Source organism: Notechis scutatus, chromosome 5 (assembly GCF_049901735.1).
Source record: "Notechis scutatus isolate UNSWTSFEM ecotype Mainland chromosome 5, rNotScu1.2, whole genome shotgun sequence".
Lineage (NCBI taxonomy): Eukaryota > Metazoa > Chordata > Lepidosauria > Squamata > Elapidae > Notechis > Notechis scutatus.
In genome coordinates, this window is record NC_142013.1 from 26,076,735 (window position 1) to 26,101,273 (window position 24,539).

A 24,539-nucleotide genomic window follows, 5' to 3' on the forward strand; every position below is an offset into this window, starting at 1 on the left:
TGCCCGAAAGTTGGTATTGTATATACTGGTTCAGGATTTATGAAGAAACATAGGTTGTAACACACAGTATTAAATATGAAGTCACCATGTGGAGTGATCCGATTATCCAATAAGGGAAGTAGAGAGATTTGAGTTTAACTGAATCACCTTACAAAACTATCAGGAATGTCAAAAAAATAAAAAGTAGCAGCCACCATATTCTATATGAGTAAGAAGACTTCCTGCTTGAGCAGGGAGTTGGATTATCATTAGAAAAACTCCAAGGTCACTTCCAACTTTGTTACTCTGTTACAGAGAATATTTGCAGGAAGCAGTCAATCAGGAAAAAAAAACATTATGGCAACCTGAACTCCTAAACAGGTATAAAGGATCTAGCCTTTATACCTTTAGGAGCGAGTCTGGCCTTTGGAGGCCAAGTTTCAGGAGTTTTATACCGTCACTTACTAGTCACTCAGAATTAAACTCTCTGTTGTACTGATTTTTTCCGTACTCATCCAGACTCAATCCCTTGCATGTGAAAACAAGAGCTGGGATAACCATTATAAATAATGATAATATTGCAGACCAGGGAAGTAGAACTTCCAAGCCCATTCATCCAACTTACTTAACTTGACACTTACCAGAACTTTGTCCACCTCGTGCAAACCCCTCCTATTGCTATGTGTCCTTGTTTTTCTTCTTCTTTTCTTTACAACCATCATTTCTGGAATGGTTATGATGTTCAATATCTTATAGCCCACACGGTGATTGTTTTTCTTGTGCTTGCTACCTTTGCTGCTTTCCAAAGCTCTTGAAGAGCTTCTGCACTTCTTAGGAGATTATGTTAATCTAGACACTGAACTGTAGTTTCATTAGGATGGTCAACACAATGGTATTATTTATATAATACCATTATTCTAATAACATACATAATCATTTCATCCTCCCTCACATTCATTAAGAAGTGGATTCAATTGCTAGGTTATTTTCTGATTTGTTGGACAGGTAAATTACATCAGGAATGAAGGTATCACAGTACTAAACAAGACAACAATTAGCCTCTACTATTATGAAGCTGGCTTTTATTGGTCTCAAATTCCCATAATTGTATGAAATTATGCTGGGTCATAACTAGGTCTTATTAGGAAGCTAAAATGTTCTAATCTCTCAAGCCATTATCTCTGGGGGGGAATCTGCACACACTTTGAAACCTAAGATTTTACTCAACAGATCATCAACTATTCAAGATGTTTGTTTGTTTATTTTTTGTATTTCTTAACCATCTCCTTCCCTCAGAGAGGGGCTCTGGGTAATCCATAAAATTAGATTTACATTTTTACAGTTTGTGGTTGCTATCTTTGGAAAGTTTGTTTGTTTGTTTTGTTTTGCCCTTCTACATCTGCATTTTTGAAACTCTACCTTTGCGTGTTTGGACATGTTTAAAGGAAGTGTTTCACAAAGCAACAACCAAACACCCTCAATTCTTCATCATAGAGAATCCTATGTTTGTATAGTTGCCTTTTTTACATTTTACATTGTGTGTTTCTTGACTTTGAGCTAAGAAACTAAAAACAGGCAGAAGGGAAAGGCTTGGTACAATGGACTGAATCCTCAGATGGACAGACTAAAAGGATTCAATGGGACTTCAATACAAGGTGGTTGCAATAATAAAAACAACACACCCATGTGATTTTGGGCTGTTTTAACAGAATTAATCCCTCTGCTTTATTATGCTTTGGTCAGGCTCCATCTTTAGTACAATGTCTAGTTCTGGGCACAGAAAAAGAACAAGGGACTAGAAATTAAGACATATTAAGAGTTATTGAATGAACCGGATATGTTTAGCCGTAGGAAAATATGACTGTGCAAGGATATGGGACATTCTTCAAGTAACTGAAAAGGACATTACACCTATTCCCTGCTATACAAGAATGCATGGTATGTAATAATGAATTCAAATTACAGGAAGAATTGGTTTCAATTAGGTGGTTAAGAAAATAAAACCCTGCCTATTATTGTAATAAGTCTGATAGTGAGACATGGTGGGCTCCCCTTCACTGGGTGCAATTAAGGAGAAAGTAGACAGCTATCTATAGAGAAACTTTCATTTGGATTTCTGCACTGACTGGACCTGACATCTTCCAATTCAATTATAGTTTGCTGTAATATTTGAATTAGGGTAGTTCTAAAAAATAAGAAAAAACAAGAAAGTACAATTGCCTCCAGAAAAAGCACCTTTGGGATAACTATGACCTGGATGACTGAGAATCTCTACAGACTTCTAAAAAATAAATAATCTATGGATAGTTGTCGACTTAATAACAGTTCATTTAGTGACCATTTGACGTTACAATCGCCCCGAAAACAGTGTCATATGGCTGTTTTCACACTTAAAACCGTTGCAGAATCCCCATGGTCACATGATCAAAATTTAGACACTTGGTAATTGACTCATATTTATGACAGTTGGAGGGTCCCAAGATTTTGTGATTGCCTTTTGCAATCTTCTGACAAGCAAAGTCAATGGGGAAGCCATATTATCTTAACAAGTATGTCACTAACTTAACAACTGCAGTGATTCACTTAACAACTGTGGCAAGAACCGTTGTAAAAGGTTCTACCTGACCCACTGGAGTGGGAAGGCAAGGAATGTTGCGAGTCTTATCCCCTAAGGAGATACATCTGGCGGGACCCAGAAGGTCCTTCTCCATGGTGGTTTCGTCCTTCTGGAACATCATTCCCCCAGAGATTAGATTACTCTAACACTCCTCCAGAAGGCGCTGAAGACATGGTTCTGCCAGCAGGTCTGGGGAACCCAGAGCAGCATGGAGCCCATTACATGGCTTGTATGAATATACGTTGTTACCAAGATGGGGTTGGGTGGGAGGCTATTATTTTACTATTTTTATTATTTTATTATTTTCTTTTATTATTATTTGTATTTTTATATGATGTTTTTATATTCGTGTTAGCCACCTTGAGTCGCCATGGTTGAGTAGGTGGCAATATACATTTTCTAAAATAAATACATTTTAAAAAATGGGGCAAAATTTACTTAACAACTGACTTACTTAGCAACAGAAACTTTGGGGTTAATTGTGGTCATAAATCAAGGATTTATAAGTCAATAAATTCACTTCTCTCTTCAGATCTTTTAATCCAGCCTTCTCATGTACTTTTTCAAGCTTCACAATATTTGCGTACAGTTCTTTAAAAAAAAGTATATCTTCTTATATCACTCCTTTGTGTATTTTCATTCTTTATGTATATAAAAGTCTATATTAACTTATTAATTTAGTTGGTTCTTTAGTCTGTCATATTCCCTTTCCATTACACATTCTTTTTATAAATTCTAGATTAATACAAATTTTAACACTAAAAAAAAACCAAGTATAGGTTTCCCCCCTTTTACTGTTTTGAGTGTGACACCTCAATGATTAGAATATACCTTTATTTCCTCATCTTGATTCCCAATAAACCATTATTTTTAAGAAGTTACAATAATAATCATTACATCTTTTCATTTGGATTCTGCAGCATATTTCCCCCCCTTGATTTTTAATAAAAGTTATCAGTATCTATATTACCCTATTTTCTAAATATTTTTAATTGCAGAAATATTCTTATTACCCCTTGTCACCCTGCAGAATCCCCTTTTAAATTCATCAACCATTATCTCTGAAAAAAAATTCTTTTCAACATTTTACTATTTCCGTATTTCTTTATTTCATGTACCTGTTTCTTACTGCTTCTCCTCCCCCCTCTTTTCCCCATATCTTTTCTCATTCCAGTTTATATCCCTCTCTTTCTTAATATCTTCCTTTCCCCTTTTCTGCTGGGTCTTTCTGCCTTTCCCGACTTCACAGGTATTCCCCTTTTTGATTGCCTTCTTAAATCTCAACTTTTTAACCTTCCTTCTTTCCCCACTTCTTTGTAGTGTTCTTTGCGTTGTCTATTTAAAATGTCTTCTCCTTGAATTGACTCCTCCTCCTCTGAAGTTCTTTCTTCTTGTTCTTCAATCGCTATTTCCATTTTTTCTAACAGAGCAAAGTGATTCGCCTCTTTCCTGTAGTAATTCTCTCATGTTTTTAAGTTCCATTTTTAATTCCCGAAGAGATATCATCATTACACACTCTTATATCTTATAATCGTTAAAGTCCACAAAAAACCCCCCCACCACTTTTACTTTCCTTCTTTTCTAAAGTTCTCAGTTATTCCAGCCCAGGGTCTATACCAAAAACATCAATCAATCCCACAGTCAGTCTTTCCTTGCTTTTTTCCTTTATTCTGGTTCTGCTTTCACTTCCTAAGATTCTTAGTTTCGATATTTCTTTAATGTTGTATCCACACAAGTTCAATCAGAAACAGGATGCTTTCCCTTTTGTTTGAGCTCAAGTTTTTATCAAAAGGTGGCACTCTCCATTATATAAAGTCTTCACCTTTTTCCCCTATTTTTTTATTTAGGGTTTTTTGAACCTCAATATTCCAGCACAGTCCAGTCTCCAATTTGTAAACTTTATTATTATTTTTTGACAATCTTAAGTCCAGCTTTATTTTATGCCTGTTTATTGCCAAAATATTTTAGTCCAATTTAGTTAAATCTTTAGTTCCAGCTTCTTTCTTTCCCGGTTTGAAGCCCCGCTTAGCTGTCAAAAATATTTTCTTATTTTTTTCCTGTCCCTTTGTAATTTTGCCGCTCACTTTTCTTTTCTTAAAAATTCCATGTTACCCTAATCCCAGGATACTTTTGTTTAGTTGTATTGCCCAGTTGTCCCGGTTCAGATGTTATCCACCTCTTTCTTCCCTCCTGCACAAAGCTTAATCCAGCTGAGTCCTCCTCTTCGGGGTGGCCATTTTAAACCACCGCTGCAGTCGTCTTCGGGGGGGAAAAGACCAAGCCCAGAGGGGGAGATGCAGTTCCCCTCAGCCTGGCTTGGGGCTTCCCCTTACTCCGCCGCCCCTCCAAGGCAGCTTCAGCCCATAATCGTAATGATCGGGGCTCTCCAACGAAAGAGCATGGACCATAGACGCAGAGAGTCGCGATCTACGGTCCATCAGCGAGGAGGCTCCACCTTCTTCCCATGTATTTTCATTCTTTATGTATATAAAAATATATTCTATACTGCTGATATCTCATTCACAATGACATATTTAAAGAATGACTTTTTCCGGAAGGAATATTAGGAAAAATATAACATACTGTATGTAAATCATCCATAGATAACAGGTCTATATACTGAGGGCATATTCATTTCTACCTTAAATATGCGTATGCAAAGTCACCTACAAACATTATCAATAGATCACAATGCTTCTGTAACCTCATAAAATGGGCTTTCATTTATTTATCTTATTCTATAATAAATCTCATCATTTTCAATTGCCACTTAATATTTGCAAATAAATGTTATTTTGGGTTGCATAAGGCAAGAAAGAAGCACGAGAGATAAAACTAAAAGAGGAATTAATAGAAAAAAACATTTGTTCTGTTTGGCTTAAAAGGGAACTTCTGCATGCTCTGGATTGTCAAATCTTCAGGTATCATTCTTAGGAGCAAAATCTCAGGACTATGAGAAATATGTCAATTAGAAAAATATTTGAACTAATACGAAATAAATATTTATAAGCACAAATATTTTATTCTGAAACATGCATATATTTTGGTAGGTTTTTGAAGAGGCATTACTGATTGGTTATCTTTAGTGAACCTTGATTTTTTTACAATGGCCATTGAGGTAGCTACTCTAGCAACAAAAAATGCAAATTTTTATGCCACTATGGAAATGAAAAACCTGTCTTTTGCCAACTGGTATAAAAAAAACCCAGTCACAAAGGAAGAGAGATAAAGCAGTTGAATAATTTTGAAACTTTTTCCTCAATACTCTATCAATATTCATCTCTTCTCTGCCAATCTGCTGATTTCCCTATGTGGATATCAGTGTACATACCTGCATTTAATTTCTGTTTGCCTATAGCTATCGAACTATAAAGATAATAATGACACACACAAAAATATGTGATGAAACCAAGCAGGAGAGATAAGAGTAAGTGTAGCAGCAACCATCAATGGCTTTGATGATTTGATGATTAATGTGTTGCCAAAGAATGCACACAACTGGATTTAATAACAGATACAGTCTAGATGCTGCTTGCAACATAATATAATTTTTAAAAATCTTCAGTCCTTTGTTAAGGCCCAGAGAGGTTTTTTTTTTTTTTGCTTTATTGTATAATCTTTTGTTCATTTTTTTCATTTGATTTGCAACTGTGCAATATAGGGTCTTGATACCAATATTTAAAAAGGCTTCTGGATTATGTCATCGGTTTTAGTGTTACCGAAAGTGCCAAAATCAATCTAAAGACTCAAGAGAGAATTGTCTAGACAGAAGTCACACTGAACCCTTATGTACTTAGAAGATAAAAAAAAGTCTTCCTCAGTGGCAGTTCTATTATATATTTATTCTAAAGGATGACAGTTTACATTATTTCAAAAACTGAAAAAGAATAATGCCTGTGGTCACACTGGCAATCTTTCTGTAATTCTATTACAAGCACCGCACCGTACCACAAAGAAATTCAAAACATAACTAAATTAGATCTGTATTGCCTGCTTTCTAATTCTGAGACAAAGCCACCCCAATATAACAAATGCTTTTTAACCATGTTACTCATCTTTCTAAATCTGTGCCTAAATATTTCAGAAAGCTTCCATGCAGACAAAATTGGAAAACATTCCTAGAGCTATTTTACATTGTGCTCAATAGCAAGATACACTGGTGTTCAAGATGGTGTTCAGATATATAATTACTAGCTTGATACCCCTGCTTCGCTAAGAAACTATGTGGCCGGGCTTAATTTTGGGGGAGGAAAATAAGGGGGGGGGATTGTGCCTCTGCCTACCAGCATCCATCAGTATCTAGCTAATGTCCTGTCAGTGTGTGAGAGAGTTAAGGGCTGTTTGGAAAGTGAAACAGTATTTGCTGTATGAGCAAGAAGGAGATAGCAAGGAGCTGCCCTGGGCATGGCTTAACTCATGTTCTGTACTAAAGCTGCTTGGTGCTGTGAAATTAAAAGTGAAACTGAAACTCCTCTCCTCTGCTTGTGTTTTGCATTTGGAACAGATTTCTTTTCAGGTGACGTGGTTTTATGTTGAAAGTTATCATGTCCAACAATGCATTTTGTCTCTGAAATGCTTAGGCCACTTCCTTTCTACACATAGAATGGTAAAATGGTGAAAGGTATTCTCCTTTCTTGAGCCAATGAACTGCTAAAGCTGTTTCATGAATGTAACAAAATAGTGTGTGTGTGTTCATTATTACAGTTGCATTTAACTCAACATTTTAATATAATAGGCTTTATGACAGTCCATTCAAAAGCACAAGTCCTGTAGCAAAAATAAGGGGATAGGAAATCCAGCTAGTAAACAAAAGAGTTGCAATGCATGTTCCTCAGGAAGGAATTCTAGACTAAATGCAATCATACCGGTAGAAGAGTAGAGAGAGCTCCAGACATTATACATCCAGTAAAACAAAACAAATAAACATGTGTGCTGGGTTCTACCAGCAAAGTCTAAGAGAGAATATTTATTCTCTGTAATAGTACTCTGCAATGAGATTTGCATCTTTTCAGTCTGTTATCTTTTTATGTGCTTCTTAGAAGCCCTGCAGGGAAACTTCAATTAATTCTGAAGTTTAGTCTTTTTAATGTTTTGAGACCTAGGAACACAATTAATTAGCAATTACATCTTTTTTGTGTGTTTTGTTGAACATTTAAAATTAATACTGAATTTAAACACTATATTCCAGTTGTGATAACAGAGAAATACTAAAAATAAAACTGCCTCAACTGATTGGTCCCCAGGAAAACCAAATTTAAGGAATTGAACTTTACAGGATGATGCCTAGCTCTGTGGAACTATTCCCATTCTTTCATTTCATAATACTGGCTTCTTTGACTTCAGTTCTGGTTTGCATAAGAATTATTTATATCTAAAAGCTAACAAAACCAGACTAAAACAAAACAAAAATAAGGATTAGCTTTTTTCAAAGAGCCGGTGTTATAAAATGAAAGAATGTTTCAAAGAAAGCATATACTCACATTCCTCCAGGTAATTAAGGAAAATAGGTACCTGAGAAAATTTTAATTATTAAATATTAGACTTACTTATACAATTAGTTCCTATTATAATTGTATTAGCTCACTTGTATTTATTAGATTTAATCCTAAAAATAAATAGTTACAAATTATAAATAACTGTAAAGGCCTTATTCCTTTTAGAACACTCATCTAGGAAATAAATTTGCTTGTTCTCAAGTGTGCCATATCAACATTTGTTTTGTTGATAATGGGCTGCCTTTAAAGCAGAGGACCCAAATCCCAAGTCCATGGATCAGCACTGGTTCGCGACATGCCAGCAACTGGTCCCCTCTGGTCTGTGGAAAAAACTTTTTCCATGGAACCAGTCCCTGGTGCCCAAAAGGTTGGAGGCCACTGCTTTGAGCAAGCCATTGATACCAAGTTGATAGTACTATGTCATGATAGTACTATGTCAATACATATAAGTATTTTTTTCTGGATACTAATGGGACATTAATGGGGATTTGATGGAGTTTATTTTTTAGTTAAATTATGTAAAGATTTACATTAGAATTTTCATGTACCGTGGAGAGAAGCGAACCCCAATTTCACTCAAAATAGAGGCTGCGGATAAGCCTCTTTTTTTTGTGTGGAATAAATGAAACCAAAAGAAAGAGTTAGAAGGTGTTTGGGGCATGGGGGGAGGGGGGGGGGGGGTTTTGTGGGGGGGGGGGGGGGGGGGGGGGGGGGGGGGGGGGGGGGGGGGGGGGGGGGGGGGGGGGGGGGGGGGGGGGGGGGGGGGGGGGTGGGGGTGGGGGGGGGGGGGGGGGGGGGGGGGGGTGGGGGGGGGGGGGGGGGGGGGGGGGGGGGGGGGGGGGGGGGGGGGGGGGGGGGGGGGGGGGGGGGGGGGGGGGGGGGGGGGGGGGGTTGGGGGGGTGGGGGAGTTTGGGGAAGGTACATACCATATCAAAATAGTAAAAATTTTGGAATAGGGTCCTGGAGTCACCTGAATGTAAGAATTAAGTGTGGCTCTAAGCAATGATTTGCAACTTAGGCAATTTCCAGATGTATGGATTTCATCTCCAGAATTTTCAGTAATGGTCATGCTGGTGGAAAATTCTGGAGTTTGAAATCTACAATTAGAGAAGTTATCCATATTGGTAAATGATGTCCTAGAGCCCCCAATTGCCTCTTCTGTTTCAGTTACTGTAGAGTTTTTAAAAAACTGGCATTCCTAGTTGTCAGTGTAATAATTGGCAAGGATGAAACATAAGCAACTTTAGTATAACTATATGTCAGAACAGAAAAAACTCCCATGTGTTGGAGATTTCTTAAGGTGAGTGAGTGAACAAAATCCTCATATTCAATGTCCTCTCTTACCTGCTTTTTGTGGATAATATACATCCTTTGTTTTTATTGTAAATAGAAGTATTAAAAATATTAGTAGACAAATATTAAATTTAACCTAGAAAAATTATATGCCTGAATGCTGTAGACCACTGGTGTCAAACGTGCAGTGTCATGTTGCCATCATGTGACTATCATGATGTTTTCCCCCTTCGTGAGCTGGGGTGGGCATGGCCTATGCATGACACATCTGGCTTGTGGGCCACCAGCTTGATACCCCTGCTGTAGACCATCTGAATACTTATTTACTAGCAATCATCTTGGAGAATCAAATATATTTAGGCAATGTACCCAAAAAGCTTTTTAGAAGGAAGCTCATGTGAATTCTGGTTTCCCAGGGAGCTTTTAAAAATTTCAACAATGGTCTTCCAATATTGTATTACAAACTGCTTTCAAAGCTCCCCCGAGCACCATTATCCTGCCAAGAAACATAGTGGGTTACCTTCTCCATTTGAAAATGCTGTAAACTAAAAAGCTGCATGGTGTTGATTCTTGGTCCTCTTGATTAAGGCTTTTAGTGTAGCTCTGAAATGTTTTACATGTATAGACTTCATTGATTTCAGTGAAAAGTAGGAATAAAATTGTAGGGTGCTTTTAAAAATGTGCATGAAAAAAGTAATTCACAAATTCTGGCTTATTTGCAATGGTGGAATTTCTGTTATCATATACTGTTATCATATACTGAAAAAATGTTTTGGCACAAATGAAACTCCTGAAAAATACTGTCTTCTCTCTGCAGAATTTATAATAGACTTTTTTCCTCAGTACTGCATTGCATCAGACAGGCTGCATCCCCACCCACTGTTCTATGCTCAATGGCATTATGAGAAAAAGGTACACAGATACACCAATGTAAACATACACACCAATGTAAACAAGGAGTGGGGTCATTGCCCTATGAAAAATGCTATATTTTAAGGAGTGTGGCTTTGAATATTTTAATACAATACAATCCTGCCACTTAAAAAAGAGATTAAATCACAAAATAATACTAGAAATAATTTAAACTAGAAATAATTTAAGCTTGCTATGAACGCAATGTTTTCTTGCATTATAATACTTTATCTCCACCTAGACCAAATAAACGAATTACACAACTATTTCTATCCAAAACTAAAAATTACTATTTGAATCAGACTCATTGGAGAAACTCACAATTGTACACACACACACACACACACACACACACACACATATATATACATATATATACATATATACATATATACATACATACATACATACATACATACATACATACATATATATAAAATATAAGCCATATTTTGCATTTTGATTGCTCTACCTTTTCTTTTAGAAAAAACATTAATTGAAAAAGAAAGATAAAATGTCAATAGCTTGGTTTCTTTGTGCCTTAAGATCAGAAACTTTTCAGCTGGATCTTTTCAACTGGCTACTTTATACTTTGAGAATGACATTGGTAACAGAATAGAAAGTAGGCTACAAAGACAAAACATGTGGTTGGCATGTAGGAATTTTTATCTTTAATAATCAGCACTTCCAAGCAATCACAAAACAACCTGCCAACCAGTATAGAAGTATTAGACTAGCTGGACAAATACCCTCTGTCCAATAGACTGGTTCTTACTTGACTTTTAAAATTATTATATATTTTAAGATATTAATATATTATTTTGATTAAAATAACATGAAATGAGGAATTGGCATGCTACAAAACAAACTACCAGTCTTCAGTTTCATTTTTATTTCAACGAATGACCATGTGTCCATGTTGACATTCTTAAAATGGTGCATGATTTTCCAGCATTCTCAGCCAGCATATCTGATGGTAATCCTGGGACCTCAAGACCAATATATCTGGAGGAAATTGTACGAGGAAATCTAAATTAAGATGTAAGAATTATCTTCCTTAAAGCAAAGCTGTGACTCATTTATTTCAGTCTTAAGAAGCCCAACCCATTATTATGGTTGGTTGTATTGAAGTCAGCCCAATGTTTAGACTGGACTTAGCATTTTTGTCTACCTATTAAGTCCTTCCCAAGGACCTGGGATAGGCATCTATTGTTGTTTAATAATATTAAAGGTTCTGTCACAGACTCTAAGATGTTCAAAGTAAAACTGCCTTTTGCAACTGACATAGTGAATTGTCAATGCCAATAGTGTTCAACTGGTTTTCTCCATGTTTTGGAATTGCATCCAAGGAACCTATTACTATTAGTACTATCTTTGCTATTTTTGCCACAGCCATTCTACTTCTATTTGCAGGTCTTTGTATTGTGTGATTTTTTTTTTGCCAGTTTTCTTCTACTGGCTCCAGGCATTGCAACATCTGTTATCCAGGCATTTTGTCAAACTCAGTAATAGAGTTTGGGGTATTATGTGGCAGGTGCTTGTATATTTGAATTCTAAAGTCCCAGAGAACTTTAGGTTCTTCATTTTCTATTACTTTGTTTAGTTTGTGATTCCATCAGTTCATGCTTGTAGACAAATATTATTTCTTGCAGATAATCCAATGTACCATAGTTGCTACAATGTCACACCTTTATTTGTTGTCAGTCTGTGTGATCTTGCAGCAGCTAACTAGGTGGTTCGCTGGTTCAGCTTCCTTGAAGAGACACCATTTTTTTTCTGCTGCTTTCTTCTCAACTTTGCCTTTGTATGCATTTGTTTTTATCCTGTATAGCTAGAAATAGCCCCTCTGTCTCTCACTTTAACTTTCTTGCTTTTAGACATTGAATCATTGCTCTTACATCTTAGTCTTGTTATTGTCTGCTTTGCCTATTTTTTTTTTTAATGTACTGGCCATGTAATGTATTTCATTTGGCTTTCTTGTAGGCCAGTCTGGTCTCTCTAGTACTCAGTAAGTCTTCCTGGTATATTTCAGTGCATCTTCTTCACTGTCTTTCAAATAATTCTTCCAATGCTTTCATAAGTAGAGTCTGGCAACATTGCTTCATTGATGAAGGATATGATTCATTTTCATTATTTTTCTGGTCATCCAAGGCTTTTAGTTCTGCTTAGGTCCAATCCAATATTCCAGCTATGTATTTAATGACTGGAATTGCACAGGTGTTAATTGCCTAGATTATATTTCCTCCACTGAATTTGGACTTTTAAGATCTTCTTCACTCTCATGACATACTCATTTCTAACTTTATTTTTCATATTAGTGTACCTGATGTTGTCAGCTTGAAGGATGCCCCAGGTGTTTGTAGCAATCCTCTCCATCCAGACTCTTAATGTTATTTCCATAGGGCATCTTCAGTTTTTACTTTTTCCTGATTGATGGTAAGGGTGGCGTTTTTGACATTATTGATCAGCAATTTTATTTCAGATGGTGTTTTTCCATACAGGTTCAGATAGTCCATGTAAAGAAGGTGGGATAGCCTGGCATTTGTTTTTGATATTTGATAGCCATTGCCTGACTTGTTCAGTATTGGTGGCAAATGAATTAGTGTAATGGCAAAGAGTAGTGGGGAGAGTATCTTTGAAAGACTGATATTAAAGTTTCTCAGTTTAATATGTAGATCAGCAGCCATAATCATATTACAGTATTGGCATCTTTTAATACTGGTGCTAGCTGATTCTTTATAAGAATGCAGGCAACCGTATTCTTTGTTTTTGTGCTATTCTAAATAGTTTATTTCAATTATTTTGTTTTAGTTAGAGATTTTTCTTCATTCTGAGGAGAAGGCAGAGGAGATGGTGCCAGGTTAAGAACAAAATCGACTCAATAACTATGCTTGCCTTTCTCTTTTGTTGATTCCTCCTAGTTTGCTTTTACATCTGAATTACTTCTGACAAGGCTCAGGTTTCTTTGTCTTGGGTAGATTTTGCAATTCTTCAATTCTGCTTCTGTGAATATTTTATTTTATATTATAAATTCATGTTGATTTACTAACTACTGTTCTATTATTTCTGATTCTGGATGTTCTTCTTTCCAGAACTGGAACATTTTTTTTTCAGATATCCTCTTTTTGTTGGACTTGATTTGTATAATGAATCATCATTCTTTTTCAATCTTGGCTTATTTATAACAGATCAACAACCTTTTTTTCAGAAGCTCTGGTGGCTCAGCCAACAGTCTGGAGCTCTGTAGTCTATTTGTCACCAGATGCCCAGGAACTCCAATACCTAGCATGCTCCTTGTTTACCTAGGCGATGGCTGATCCTTTATGGGTTTCTGTAAATTACATCTCACCATATTGTTTATGGGAGATATACTGTCTGGGTTGTCAGATGAAACCTGTCCTATATGTTTGGTATACCTCTCACCTTTCCCAGAGCACACAAGCCCCAAAACTATGTCAATACTCTTCACTGAGGGATATTATTATTGTCATGATCACCACCACCACCACCACCACCTGTTCACAACAGATAATACGCTTAGGTTTGGTGTTGGCATTTATATGCATCAAGTATTTCCAAGTAATTAAGATTTTGTAATATATTGATGTAGTATAAGTGTGGATTCAGTGTGGCCCTTTGCAATTGACAGAAGAATATTTTATCAATGCACAGATTTTGTAAGGGCTATCCCAAACATTTTTGGTATGACACCCACTATGCTAATAAACCTTGGAACCATTGCATCTGTTTTATGCCATAATCTTTCAACTTTGATTTTCAGATCTTGACACTCTGTAATCTTCTCTAAGTGTCGTCTTCTAATTCCCTATCTCCTGGTATTGCCACATAAATCCGGTTTGTACTTTTCAACCATAATTAAACCTGTTGTGTTATGAGCCAAGTCTTTATTAGTTTGTATTCAAAATTCCTACAATATTTTAACCTATTCATTTTACAACTTTTTCAACTATATGTCCTCACCAATTTTTCATTACTGGCATGTTTTGACAGATCTTCCAGTGAAACAGTTTAGCAATTGTGTTATGTCATTGTTTACAATTTGTTTTTACGATCTTCTTGCATGATCTGAGTATATGATCTATTGTTTCTTCTATTTCTTTGCACAATCTGCACTTTGAATCAGAATAATGATAACAATAGAGTAACAATAGAATACCAAGAAGTTGGAAGTGACCTTGGAGGTCTTCTAGTCCAACCCCCCTACTTAGACAGGAAACCCTATACCATTTCAGACAAATTATTGTCCAATCTCTTCTTAAAAACCTCCAATGCTGGAGCACCCACAACTTCTTAAGGCAAGTCGTTCCACTGATTAATTTTTCTAATGGTTCTCTCCTTGATTAGTTTCAATCCACTGCTTCATGTCCACCCTTCAGGTGCATTGGAGAATAAGTTAATCCCTCTTCTTTGTGACAGCCCCTTAGATAGCAGCCCCTTAGACTGCTATCATGTCACCCCCAGCCATTCTTTTTATTAAACTAGACATACCCAATTTCTGCAACCATTCTTCAATATGGTTTAGCTTCCAGTCCCCTGATCATTTTTATTGCTCTTCTCTGCATTCTTTCTAGAAGCTGAATGTCTTTTTTATTGGTGACCAAAACTGGATTATTGCAAGTGATCTTACCAAGGCATTATAAAGTGATACTAAAACTTTATGTGATCTTAATTCTATCCCTCTGTCAATGCAGCCTAGGATTGTGTTGGCTTTTTTGATAGTTGCAGCACACTGCTGGCTCATATTTAAGTGATTGTTCACTAGGACTCCAAGATCCCTCTAGCAGTTACTACTATTCAGCCCGATACCACCTTTTCTATATTTGATTGCATTTGGTTTTTCTTGCCTAAATGTAGAACCTTACTTTTCTCAACACTGAGTTTTATTTTGTTAGATAAGTCCAATTGTTCAAGTCTGTAGAAATCCTTCTTTATCTTGAACCTAGTGTTGGCTATTCCTGACAGCTTGCAGTAACTGCAAATTTGATGAGTTTCCCTTCTATCCCCTTGTCTAAATCATTGATGAAGATATTGAAGAGTACTGGCCTAAGACAGAGCCTTGGGGTACCCCACTGCCTATTTCCCTCCATGTAGATGTAATTGCATTAAAGACTACATGTTCAGTGGAGTTGGTCACCCAGTTACAAATCCATCTGGTGATGATGCTGTCTAACCCACATTTTTCTATCTTATCAAGTAGTAGGTTGTGGTTTACTTTATCAAATGCCTTACTTAAATCCAATTAAATTATATCCACAGCATTTCTCTGGTCACTAATTTTGTCATATTGTGAACCATTTGATAATTTTTCAATTCCGGCTTTGATTGTATTCATTTGAATAACTTGCCCTTGTGCCCAGCCTTCAGTTTCTTTTTTTAATGCTTTAATGTTCCAGTTCTAAATCACTTCAAGATTTCATCTTTACCCACTTTCCCCTCAATCTTTTTTTGAAAAAAATAACCATGAAATGTTTTCCTTGCCAGTATTCTGTTTGTGTTTTCATTATATTATTTTGATATTTACATTTTGCTTCTTGTACACTTGAGAAGTTCCAATTTTTAATTGCACCAATGCTTGTTCTTGGCTGTCTTTTATATACTCAACCAAAACCCATGCATATTTTTCTTCGACAGATTATTTGTCCTGAATTAAACTTCTGCTTCCATTTCTGAAGGGAAAGTACACTGCTCAAAAAAATAAAGAGAACAGTTAAATAACACAATATAATTCCAAGTGAATCACACTTCTATGAAATCAAACTGTCCATTTAGGTAGCAACACTGATTGACTATCAATTTCACATGCTGTTGTGCAAATGGAATAGACAACAGGTGGAAAGCAGAGGCAGTTAGCAAGACTTCCTCAATAAAGGAGTGGTTCTGCAGGTGGTGACCACAGACCACTTCTCAGTTCCTATGCTTTCTGGCTGATGGTTTGGTCACTTTTGAATGCTGGTGGTGTTTTCACTCTAGTGGTAGCATGAGACGGAGTCTACAACCCATACAAGTGGCTCAGGTAGTGCAGCTCATCAAGGATGGCACATCAATGCAAGCTGTGGCAAGAAGGTTTGCTGTGTCTGTCAGCGTAGTGTCCAGAGCATGGAGGTGCTACCAGGAGACAGGCCAGTACATCAGGAGACGTGGAGGAGGCCGTAGGAGGGCAACAACCCAGCATCAGAACCGCTACTTCCGCCTTTGTGCAAGGAGGGACAGGAGGAACATTGCCAGAGCCCTGCAAAATGACCTCCAGCGGGCTACAAATGTGCATGTGGCTGCTCAGATGGTCAGAAACAGACTCCATGAGGGTGGTATGAGGCCCCGACATCCACAGGTGGGGGTTGTGCTTACAGCCCAACACTGTGCAGGACATTTGGCATTTGCCAGAGAACACCAAGATTGGCAAATTCGCCACTGGCACCCTGTGCTCTTCACAGATGTAAGCACATTCACACTGAGCACGTTACAGACGTGACAGGGTCTGGAGGTGCCATGGAGAACATTCTGCTGCCTGCAACATCCTCCAGCATGACCGGTTTGGCAGTGGGTCAGTAATGGTGTGGGGTGGCATTTCTTTAGGGGGCCGTACAGCCCTCCATGTGCTCGCCAGAGGTAGCCTGACTACCATTAGGTACCGAGATGAGATCCTCAGATCCCTTGTGAGACCATATGCTAGTGTGGTTGGCCCTGGGTTCCTCCTAATACAAGACAATGCTAGACCTCATATGGCTGCAGTGTGTCAGCGGTTCCTGCAAGACGAAGGCTATAGACTGGCCCGCCCGTTCCCCAGACCTGAATCCAATTGAGCACATCTGGGACATCATATCTTGCTCCATCCATCAATGCCACGTTGCACCACAGACTGTCCAGGAGTTGGGGGATGCTTTAGTCCACGTGTGGGAGGAGATCCCTCAGGAGACCATCCGCCACCTCATCAGGAGCATGCCCAGGCATTGTAGGGAGGTCATACAGGCACGTGGAGGCCACACACACTACTGAGCTTCATTTTGACTTGTTTTAAGGCATTACATCAAAGTTGGATCAGCCTGTAGTGTTTTTTTCCACTTTAATTTTGAGTGTAACTCCAAATCCAGACCTCCATGGGTTGCTAAATTTGATTTCCATTGATAATTTTTGCGTGATTTTGTTATCAGCACATTCAACTGTGTAATGAACAAAGTATTTCATAAGAATATTTCATTCATTCAGATCTAGGATGTTTTATTTTTATGTTCCGTTTATTTTTTTGAGCAGTGTATAATCTATCAACATTATGGGGATGTAATGCATAGTGAATAGTCATCCATTTTCTTGGTTTTGCATCCAATTATTATTTATTTATTAATACTATTTCACATTTGCTATAGCACTCTACACCCAATGCCTACAGTGCAGTAAAAGTTTTAAAAATTTACCACACTGCAGTAAGATAGTAATTTTTCACAATATTTCCATGTCATTATGTTTTATTTACAGAACTCTGGTTTTCCAGTAGAAAGTGGTTAGGCTAAAAGCACAATATGATCACACATAGCTGAGAGCCAGTACCATTGTAATGGTTTTATTGAACAAAATAATAATATTGAACAAGTTGGTTCATATCATGAGCAAGCATAAACCACAGTGACTGGTTCATACAACATGTGAAGCCAAATAAATCACATTAATCACCTCACTCTATTTGTGAACCAGCCACTGAGTAGTTTAAATTCCTATTGGCATATATTCATTTTAGAATTAAGGTCTCCTGCTCCCAATTGGGAAATGAAGTTTTCTTTACACTAGATTTGATAGATTTTAACTATAAAGATGAGAATCCTTTGTAATGCTTTGGTTTGTGAGCAACCTTGCAAACTGCAATGTCCTGTTACTCAAACTAGTATCAGTTTTATGATCATGCAATATATTTAATCCAACAAAGAATGGATGTATTGCTGCTGCTTTGAAATGTTTTTAATGATGGTGAAATAGTCTATGTTGCAGTGGTAATACAGAATATCATCATGCCAAATGATCAAGACATGGGTTGTACACAAAGTCACAGATTAAATAGGAATGAGATTAGTTGGTATCTGAAATTGCTTTTAGATATATTCTCTCAATGGTTTATGCAATATTTATATAAAGGTACTACTATTGTTGATTTATTCAGTCATTTGACTTAAACCAATTCCATTTTAAAAGTCAAATATAAATGACGTTATAGTATTTAAGAGTTCCCACAGCAATTTATGAATCTGGATGGATTAAATTACAATTCATTTGAACTGTAATCATTGTTTTCCACTTCTCTAAAAAGTTTAATGTCTAAATTATTGCTCCACTATATCCTTTAAACTTTAAAATTCTCCTTTGAATCACTTATTTTCATAATTCTTACTTACAAAATAGCAAATATTTTCCTTATCTGCAGGGGCCTTCCTGGACAACTGCAAACTTGGCTACATTTCAAGAACCTGTATATAATTTCCTATGTCTCTGGGCCATAAGATAATTCACTCAGTGAGAGAGAATTACAAGTTTCTAATTTGTTCTCTCATCTGAGAATGCAATTTGTCTAATTCAGAATGTAAATGTCAACTCGATATAGACTCATATATTGTTTCTGTACTCATAAATGTTTTTTAGTCATAGAACTTCTTTAACAGTTCAAGTAATTTTTTAAAATAAAGACTAACATTTCAGATATCATAAAATGCGGAAATGCCCAAACGTTTTGCGGAAAAAACCCTGAAACTTTGCAGAGCTTAAGAATTTACTTGTTACTAAGTCTTCCAAAAATCAAAGAAATTCTGTGGTTTCATCCAGTCACGGGTGTCAATGACAAACTCCCATAATTTCAATTTTGTAGAATGCCTTTTAACCAGAATTTTGAGGAGCCAATTGTAGTAGCGTTTCTCAGTCTACTACTGTTTTCACTGTCAATGCAAAGCCCATGGCCCCTTTAAACCAGAATCATACCTGAGTTTCCTCCACGTTTCTTAATTTTTAGCATTTTAAATTTAGGTGAAATGGAGATGCTCTGGTGGTTTTTATTAAGAATTAAAAATATATTTTTCTGTTTTTCAGACAAATCCTTATCTCCCTTCTGTCCATTCCCAGACTTTGGCTTAGAAACAATTATTACAACTAAGATGTTAAACTTTGGTTCAAATGATGTCATTTATAACAGACATTGACAAATTCTGGACCTTAGTACCCCACTCAAAGTCTTTAACAGCAAACTGGAAAAGGTCTTCTAGCCCTATTAATATTATTATAAAAGAAATCAGCATTTATTTTATGGTGACTCAAGATTCCTGACGTTTGTTTTTAAATATAATTTTTCTCCCTCATGACCTGATTTGATAGACAGGTAACCTCTAGAAGTTGAAGAGCAGCCTACGGAATTATTTTCCAGCTTTCTGTCTTAATTTAGAAAGCAGAGAAAGAAATCAAAATAGAGGCTGAAGAGCGCTTGACAGCGGTTTAACTAGCCATAAAAAACGTTTCGCGTTGAGCCCCTCCTTCCGATCACAATACTGGCGTCAGTTTGTCTCCTATATCAATCCTTTCCCCCCCCTCCCCATTCCTTCCTTTCTGCATGGATGTGGCGCGTTTCTAAGGACACCGAAAGAAGGGCAAGCTCTCGCTTATGAGGGGAAACATTTCGGAAAAAAATATCGACCATTAATAGAATAAGAGCAAGTTAAACACGGTCAATTCTATTATTCTACTTTTATGAACCTCAATTGCTTGGAGCTCCCCTTTTCTTTCGGTGTTTTTTTTTTTTTTTTTAGGATTCCGCCAGCCTCGCCTAGCAGCAGGAGTTTCATACAGGTTACTCTGAAGTAAAGCCCCTTCTGTGAAAAGGTTTCCTTCTCAGATAAAACACGCAGACTTCATACAGTGTCACAGGCTAGCAGCGTTAAGAGTATTTCCTAAAATAAACTATGTGTGTGCGCGCGGGCTCACAGACACCTATCATAGCCGGAGATCTTGTTGGGGGGGGGGAGGGGGGGGAATGAAAACAGCCGGACATGAGAGCAGCCAAAAGGAAACTGTCGGCTGCCAAAGTGCCCTCGAGAGCTTGGTTCAGGCTTAAGAGAGCCTTGTCCGCCGAAGGGCAGGGCTGGGCACCACGTAGCTGCTGGTCGAGGAAATTGACGCCTGTGCAGGGCAGGCAACGTAAACAGAGAGCGGAGCGAGAGAAGCGGGCTGAAGTTTGCTACCCTGAGGTACAGAACCAAAACTGGGCAGCCCGGCTAGAGACAAGGCAAAAAGTCTCGGAGCGGGAACTGACATTTCTTGCCCGAGGAAAATAAACCAGCATATATATAAATGAGTTCAAACAAAAGCTTGGTACCTGCCCGTAGGTTGGAACGCCTCAGCCGCCTGCCCTTCCCGCCGGATGGCCAGCCGTCGCCTTTCCGGGACTGCGCCAACTTCTTTCGAGCGAGTGGCTCACACTTCCCCCTCCTTCTAACGTGCGAAGGGACGCGGCTGCAGGAACTCGGCGGCGGCAGAGGCCAGAGCGAGAGCAGCAGCCAGCCAGCCAGGGAGCGAGCGAGCGAGCGAGCGAGGCGTCAGTCAGGCGGGAGCCTAGCAGCTTGTATTAGTGCGCCGACCTGGAACTCAGCCAGGAATCCCTTCTGAGTGGCTTGGCGGTCTGAATGACTGACTGACTGACTGACGGAGTCTGGCTGCCTCGGGAGCGCGCGGGCGTGCACCTCTGAAGACCCCTCTGTCCTAGGAGGCGGAGGCGGCAGCAAAGGAAGGGGAGTGAGGACGGCGGGAGTTTCTTTGCCTGACCCCAAAGACTAGAGAGGAGAACGACTTTATTTTGTGAGGGTTGTTTGTACTGCAAGCTAAACGAGGGCCATGAATGGGTGGATAGGCAGCCGGCAAGTAAGACCCCGTAGGGCTTGGACGGGGTTGGGCAAGGAGCACTTGTCGAACTCTACCTGGAAAACCCTCTAAGGGGACGCAGGCGTAAGATAGTGGTTCGGGCGGGCAGACGAGTATCGTTTTTCCTGCTCAGCTCAAGAATTTCAAGGAAATACCAATCCTCACGTCATTCTTTTCCCTTCTGACTCCTGGCCTTTAAAGACTAGGTTGAATCCCATTTCGAGCGCCTCGTTTCGAAATGGGATTCAGAAACGTTTAAAGCCGGTTTGGGGTTGGTTGGTTTTGCTTTGTTTTGTGCGCGTGTGCTGGAAATTTGGTGTATTGAGACTCATCCTTGGACACTGTTAATCAGCCTAAATATCCTTTCAGTCGCCCAACTGGAGCAGTGGGTAGGTTAGGATGCTTTCTCAAAAATAGCAAATTCAATTTGGAAGGGCGATTTGTGCATCGAATGCAGCCTCCTGGTGTATATAGGAATCCAATGGAAGCATTTCCACAAACACCTGTTTAACTTTTGCTTGAACGTGTGCACTGCGAGGAATCCTCCTCCCCAAGTACTATAATTGATTCTGCTGTCAAATTGGTGTTACTATGACGAATTACAATAGTACTCAGAATCTGCCTAATTTAAATCCATTATTGCAACTCCTGCGCTCTGGAATAAAAGGAACAGGTCTTCACTTTTCTTCTATATGGTATTCTATTAGGTATCTGAAAACTGATTTCAAATCAGAGGTAGTATTCAGCAGGTTCTGACCAGTTCTGGAGGACCAGTAGTGGAAATTTTGAGTAGTTTGGAGAATCAGCAAATACCACCTCTGACTGGAGATTTTACAATATCCTTCCCCTGCCACGCCCACCAAGCCATGCCCACAGAACTGGTAGTAAAAAAAATTGAATCCCAACACTGTAAAATTCAACTCCTTTAATGTTGCCAAATTTAAATGTGTCCCTCTCCATAGACACTCTTCATGAGCTTAATTTCTAATTGCCTGACTTACTACTTTCCCTAACCCTATTTGTGTTAAAAAAAATAGAGACATTGCCTGAAGTGGGACACAAACAAAGCAAAATGATGCAGTCAAGCCATTTGCTTTGTCATTTGCAGTTATTTGTGTGGCACCCCCCCCCTTTTTTTGCATCTCACTGCTGACTCATCCAAGTGCAATCAACCAGATGACTGAAATGACCTTCCAGTAAAATCCATCTTATACCTGTAAATTTGCACTGATCTCTAAATTTCATGCTGCTGTTTTTCATTAATTATTCTGATCTATCAAGATAATTTAGTGTTTCACTTTGCTCTGTTAGAATATTAGGTATCTTATCCAATTTTGCAACATTTGCACATTTGATAAGAATGTCCTGTACCTCTTCCCCTAAATCATTAATACAAAATGTAAGTAAGAGTCTGGATTGGATTTTGTTAGCACCCCTTTTGATATTTCATTCTGGTTTCATGCAATATCATTGATTTCTTCAGTGTGATTGTCAAACCAGTCCTTATTTATACTTAATTTTCATGTCATCCAGCTCTCGTTATTTTTCTAAACGTAATGTTGCCAAATCCAGACTTTGATAAAAAAGAAATGTTCCTCACATTTATGATCTTCACTGCTCAATGAAGCAAAGGAAAGTTGAAGTAAGATTATAACTGCTTGTCACAGTTTCACTTAGCAGCCACTTTGCTTAATAACTGAGCTGCTGATTCCAGTTGTAGTAGCTAAACAAGAACTACGTCTATAACTTATTGTTGAGAACAAGTGAGCCTACAATAGTTAATGATGTCAAAAAGAGTGAGAATGACCAAAGCTCCAAACACTGGGCAACATGTGTTCACACTGTCACCAGTATTAACAAGTTGAGAAATGATTCATATGGCAAGACTTTTGTATGCTAGTTTAAAACTGGAGTCCTAAATGGACAAAGCTACCAAAAACAGTTAGTGGAACATTTTTGTGTTAAAGTTAGTAGGATATGAAGATAGATTCTTAGCAAAATGCAGCTGAATAGCTCAAACTGAAAATTTGATTGCTATATTCCAATCATGGGAATTATTCTACCAGGACCTCCATTATTAGCAGGTCTATTTATTATACTAATAAATCATATTTACTGAATTACTTCCTGAATTGTGAACTTAAGTTCTTATTATATTCTGAGCTTGTGAAATCTATGAGCCATTAATTCTGTCTGATTTTTATTCCAATATTTTTATATATTCTATAATAGCAAGTTAATAATAATAGCAAGATAATAATTTCAAGAATTTGACTATCAAGTACCACAAGTTGAAGTTTAATGTTCTCCTGACAACTCATCATGCTTTGGCCAAACACATTTTTACTAGTACTTGTAAGATACAATGCTATGACAATAGTACATCACCTAATTAACTTAGGCCATGGTCCTACAAAACAAGTATCTCCTGAATACCATTTTGAAAGCTAATTATTTATTTGTAATGCGTTTGCCTTTTCTGATCCTTTTCCATGAAAGGAAGTGTCGTGTCCGTCGCAGGAAGGAAGCTCGGAGTCAGTGACTGGTTTCAGCTCTTTATTGTGCTCCGGGTGCAGCTTAAGCTTGGAGGGAAAAACTGCGGCTTTTTATTCCCAAGCCGCGGTGGCCGCGGCCAATGGCACCACTTCGAATCTCCCGCGATTAGTTTCCACCAATCGTGGGGGATTCTCAACGGGCCAATCCGTGCGGCTCGCTCAACCAATTCGGTCGCCGCGCGCTTTAGCCAATAGCAACGCGGGGCTTACGAGTATGTAAATGACTGTACAGAACACCCCTCCCCTCTTGGTTCGGTCCTACGTAACGTAGTCCCGTAGGTAGGCGGGGCTCCGTACTTGCCTACTGGACCTGCGCAGGTTAGTTGTTGTTTGGCTCTCGGCCGGTTCGGTTGGGTCCTCTGTTTCTCTTGGTCTTGTCGATGGAACCGCCTGGAAGGTGTCGCCGGGCCTCTTGTTGCAGCTCCCTCCCGGTCTACCCGGGTTGGTCGAGCTGCGATTCTCGCCGCTCCCGCCTAGTCTTTCCGGGCTGGTTGAGCTGGCCTGGCTGTTTCTTCCTGGTGAGGCTTCGAGCTGGCTGTTAACCGGTGAGTATTGCTGGTTATTTTCTATTATTTCTTGATCCCCTGTATATTCCCTCCCCTCTTGGTTTGTGTTAATGGGGTCGTCTGTGTTTGATTGCGTGTCGGTTGTGTTTCTTGTCCTTGATCTTAATTGATCGATGTGGCGTTTCCATGTTTGCCCGTCAGTTGTCTGCAGTCGATAGGAGTGGGGGCCTGTCAGTTGGGTTATGGTTGCCGGTACCCATAGTGGGTCTCCGGTAAGGTT

General features: G+C 38.5%; 1 protein-coding gene across 1 annotated transcript in view; it reads right to left on the bottom strand.

The window, feature by feature from the left end:
• SMAD9 (SMAD family member 9) overlaps nt 1-20,877 on the bottom strand; it is a 39,279-nt gene extending 18,402 nt beyond the window's left edge. Inside the window, exon 1 of the mRNA XM_026681884.2 lies at nt 20,657-20,877. The gene's annotated coding sequence lies outside the window, so the exon portion shown is untranslated. The remainder of the gene's footprint in view (nt 1-20,656) is intronic.
• Nucleotides 20,878-24,539: the final 3,662 nt, after the last annotated feature.